Source organism: Phalacrocorax aristotelis, chromosome 16 (genome assembly GCF_949628215.1).
Source record: "Phalacrocorax aristotelis chromosome 16, bGulAri2.1, whole genome shotgun sequence".
NCBI lineage: Eukaryota > Metazoa > Chordata > Aves > Suliformes > Phalacrocoracidae > Phalacrocorax > Phalacrocorax aristotelis.
This window is the reverse complement of record NC_134291.1, coordinates 11,838,018-11,843,338: the sequence shown is the minus strand read 5'-3', so window position 1 is coordinate 11,843,338 and position 5,321 is coordinate 11,838,018.

Below are 5,321 nucleotides of genomic sequence, written 5' to 3'. Positions count from 1 at the left end.
GGGTGCAGTGATTTCAGTGCTGCATTTACAGCAAGGCCCAGCTTCCTGAAAGCTGATTTCTCAACCTTGAATGTAATTGTCACAGACAAACAAAACCAAACATCCCCCCCGCGAAACCCTGCAAAGCCCCCGCAATGTGCCACCACCTAATACCCTCCACTAAAAAAGCAGTTGTGTGCTTGTAACTTCCCCCCCCCAAATATATATATATGTGTGTGTGTGTGTATATATATAGATAAAATTTAATTCCCAGAACAGAATTGTTTCTGTAGAGGTGAGGAAGAAGAAACATGCTTTCTATATAATTTCTGCAAATTGTTCATACTCTGAATGTTGAGCTGTTTATAAAGAACAACTACAATATACCTCTAAATTTACTAATTACATTTTGGCTATATGCCTTGAAGTAAAATGACACACTTCCAAAATACACAGCTTCCGTAACTGCACAAACAAGTTGTTTTTTATAGTCCATTTCCAATGTGATTTACCATCCAATACATCATCTGTCAGTGTGACAGTGACAGCATTTAATGAAGAATATCAAAGGGGGTAAAATTTTAGGCTTTCCAGAATCTCCTAGGGTTACTTTTCTATTTATTTTTTTATTTTATTTTTTTTCTTCATTTTCTTCTTGAACTTACCACAAAATAATATAGATCATTTTGTGCTGAAGGGTTTGCTTGTTTCTACGTGCTATAGCCTGTCATGTTATCATGGTGTTGACCTCAGCACATTTTATTTATTTTCTTCAGACTTGGTGAACTACTATATGTGCTATTCAGTAGCTGTCAAATACAATAGGATCTGATTGATGAAGGACAAACCTGCTTCATAGTCCTCCTCCTAAAGAGTGTCTTCAGTGATTTAAAGGGCACTTAAAACTAGGAACAACTCTTAAATATGTGTTCTGGGGCCTTAAGCAATTGATAAGAACAAGCAGTTGTGCTTGGTAAAGAGGTAATAGTGTTAAGCTTTGTCATTTACGATTTTTCTTCCGTCTACATCTGCCCTCGTCTCTGCATCCCAGGACTTGGATTTCAGGGTAAAATAGATTGCCAGCTTAACCAAAAATGCATGATAGAGCTGGTTTTTTTAGTTGGGCTTTTTTCGCCCCTGCCTTTTTTTCAGTAACTGCTGCTATGTTTGGAGCTGACTCTGAAAAATCAGCTGGACCTGGAATGGGAATAGTTTGCTTTCTGTAAAGCCACTGCAATGTTCAATTAACTAATAATACATATATTTAAAAAATCAATAAACTGCTTTGAATGACTCTGTAATGCTTTTGATGTTTAAAACATTTGAAATCATGCAGTGGTCATCATGTGTAGACAAGACTATGAGGAGCGCTTTAAAATAATGCCAAAAGGAGTACTGTATCTTCATCAAGATCTTCCTTTTTCTGAAATGTATATATTCAAAATGTGCTTTTTGAGACAGATCTTTCCTTTGTTGTTAATGCAGTCTTTATTAGGCTGACAGTCTATTTTACCTTAAAATCTACCTGTATTGTACATTAATATTGTATGTACAGCAAGCGTAAAGGTAATTATCTGCTCATGCATGCGTATAGGCTAAGCAGAAGTCTGGGTGAATCACCACGTTCAGAGCAGCTGGCAGAGCCCGCAAGCAGCCATGGGGTGTTTTGAGAAATATTTTTAACTTGTACCTGTTTCCAATTAATCAGTGCAGAGCCAGGAGGGCTTGTGAGGTACTGCTAAAGAGGGCTTCTTCCACAGATGTGAACAGTGCCGGCTTTATCTCCTGTTACTGGGAACACTGTCAGCATTGAGTAAAACTTATACTTTTAAGAAGCTTTTTTTTGTTAAGGAGCTTAAAGCAGATGCCTTCTGACTCTTCAGCAGTGTGGAGAATGCTAGTGTGCTACCGCTCACAAGGAAAATGGCAAATATTTTAGAAGTTAGTTTCATTTGCGTGTTGCTGTACTTGTCCTCTGCCCTGTCGATATTTTTATTCACAGCTGTAAAACTGACTAGAATGTTAAAGAGGGGAGGAGTCCTCATCTGAATGAACAAATGTAGGTTTTAATTCAGCCTTTTAAAAATTTTTTTTAAAAAAAGTATTGGTTACAATTAAGGATGCTCCAAACAGCTTTGAATTAAGTCATCTGGCTAGAAATCTGGAGGCTTTCTCTTTTAATTTCTGAAGTAGTAATTAAATCTTCCCCCCCCCCCCCCCCCCCCTTTTTTTGGGGGGGGAGGGGGGAAGGAGGGGGAAAGCCTCAGACTTCTTTAATGAGTAAATGTATTTTGAGTTTTGGAAGCCTTATGAGTAGAGAAAGGCTAATATTTTAACCTTGGCTGGTTTTCCTGTTGCTTTCTCACCAGAAATTTAGTTAAAATGAGTGAGAATTTCTTCCTGAGCGTAGAAATCTAAAGTGTCTTTCTGTACCCAGTTTTTGGTAACATTTTGTTCTACGGCTAGATTATAATTTAAGTTCCTATTATAATTAGTGTCATTTGATTTTAAGACTGTTAAACCATTAGAAATGCTCTAAGAGCTTAGAAGATTACGTAGTGTTTAAGCCAGCTGGCAAAAACTAAAAACGGAATATCTGTTGTGACGGTCTTGGAAACAGCCAAGTCCCTTGCTTGTATTTGGGTGGTTTCTAAGGATTCCAATTCCTTCACAATAAGGTGTATGAGCCATTTTAATTGGAACATTTTTACATTGGGAAATGTTTTTATTTTCTATCTTGACATTTTGAATATTTGAGATGAGGAGAACTTTCAACAAGTGGGCTGTTTTCCCCTTGTAATTCCCTGCCCGAAGGTACCTTTGTGTATACTACACTGAGTCGTCTGGTGTGCTGATATTTATTCAGCTTTTCTTCTGTTGGATAGGCCTGGCAGAGCCAGTATGAATGAAACTCTCTTGAATTTCTGAATGAAAGGAAATCTTATATCACAGAAATGAAGCCAAGCTGGGTAGTCGTATTCAGCTTGGTGGAGGTGCTTGGCAAGTAGATTTTGCTCTGTAGTTCAGATGGCTCAGGTGTTATTCATGCCCCTGGCTCCTTATTCATAGAAGCAATTCCTCTGAAGTCAGTAACATTATTAATGTGAGTATTCCTTATTTTGTGAAGAGGTAAATTCTCAGTTCATTCCACTGCAAGAATAAAACCTTTGCTTATTTATTTGCATATGTGGGAGGGCTAGCATTGGTGCTGCTGTGCATCTATTTTATCCACTTGAATTTCTCTGTAAATTATATGTGTGAGACTGGTTATTTGTCAGTTGTAATCCAGGCAGGTCCTGAGCTGCTTTTGTCTTATGGTCATGCACAATCAATAATAGAGCGAGCAACTCCTGACAACTATTAAATGAATTTTGGCCGCTTTCTGTTGGCAAATTGCTTGTGAACAGATGGCAAAATTTTAAGATTTAGTCAAACATCAAAGTTTTTCCTATTCTGCCACCTGAAACAATCAGATCTGAAGCCAGTTAAGTGTAAATTTACTGCCAATGTGTGGTGGAATAATTTATGCTCTTCAGTCTTCCAGATGACTTGAATGCATAAAAAATACCAACTTTTCAGCAAAGGAAGATTTTATGAGAGTTCAAGTTCCCTAGCGGTTAGCTTTGTGGCTGTGTCTTGGGTAGTTCAATCTGTATTTCATGAACTTTGATTCCCATGCTTTTCAGTATACTCTGATCTAACTCCCACTGAATTAAAAACCCATTACCTTTAATGAAAAATGCATTTATTTAAGTTGTTCAGTGTATATACCATTTCTGTGATGACACACATTGAGTCTCTGAGGCACACTTCACAGGTTGGGTGTGATGGACAGGAAGAGAAGGGTAAAGTGCCCTGTGCCCTAGAAGTCCTGTCTGAGCTGAGATGTATTTTTTGAAATAAGGTTATTTATTGAAGTTTCTTAATTACTTTGTATTTCACACTTTGTGAACAGGATTAAAATAATGGGATTTAAAGTTCTTAATGTAAAATTAAACAAACATTTTACTCTAGTTCTGTAAATCATTGCATATTAACCCTGTTATTCCTCAGTGTATTTCTAGGGCATCATTTCAGACCTTTATTTCCTCACACACAGTCAAAATGGTGCTCAGGGATACAGCTGATGCAGGTAGAGATGCCCTGCTATGTGATATTTTGATGAGACTTTTGGATGAGAAGAGAAGCAAACAAAGCCTGGCAGAGGTGGTGTGTTGCATAACAGCATTGCAAGGTGTTACGGAGCAGTTGGCAGCAGGACCTGGGCCCTACCTGAGCTCTTTCACTCGCAGCTTTGCCCAAGACTGTACTTGGCAAAATTCTTCAGTGAGATAATTTTAATTGCGAAGTATCTTTGTATGTTTTTTGGTGGATGGGATTTTTTTGCTGGTTTGGTTTGGGTTTTTTTTTGCGGGGTAGGGGGTGTGGTGTGGTGGTTTTTTTTTTTTTTTTTAAATTAGTGAAGAGAACAGAAAACTTCTGAGGAAACAAGCCCTAATGTACAGTCAAGGGAGAAATTGAATTTAAAAGTGAAACATCTTTTTGTACATTGTGTACATTTTTGTGTTTACATGGCATTTTATCAAAGATCATAGTCTCCATTGCTGATATCATTGAGTATGGAGCCATTTGTAAGATAATTGTAAATTACATGTAGTCGCTGTAGGGAAAGTAATACGTGTGACAGGTGCATTTAGATGAGGCTGGACTTCAAACTAGAGGCTGTATTGGTAAACTAAGATACTGTTTCAGTGCTGAAGGTGACACCACCGTGGAGATGTCAAGTGCGAATTACCCAAAGCAACTAATGATGTGTATTTCCATTCTCTCTCGTTCTTCTGTGGACTTTGAAGAATCTTAGTCTTTTAAAATTCTAAGATACATCTCTGACTTGCATGATAAATCTGTGATTATCTAATCCAATTTATATGGTAAGAGGGTAATTTCTTTATCCTCTGCGTAACAATTCTTGTCTGTGATTTGTTAATTCCCTGTGGAGGATACATTGTTTTATAGGGTGCTTAAATCTGATTCTAATCTAATGTAAAATCTAAAAGAACTAGGAGGCTTATAAAATTATGCTTGAACACTAGCAATAACTGTATGGATTATGTTAAAGCAAATTGTAAACATTTTTTTTCTGCAACACCATAATGTAATAAACATAGCACTAATGATCTTGATAAACTTTAACTTATTAAGCCTTGATCACTGTATTTCAGATGGTCTGCACTGTGCACAGGAAGGTTGTGAGCGAGTGGCTTAGCTTGACTGCATGTTCTGCAACACCCAGAAACAGTCCTGGGATCTGATTTTCCAAGGAAGATTGTGAAATAAGGACA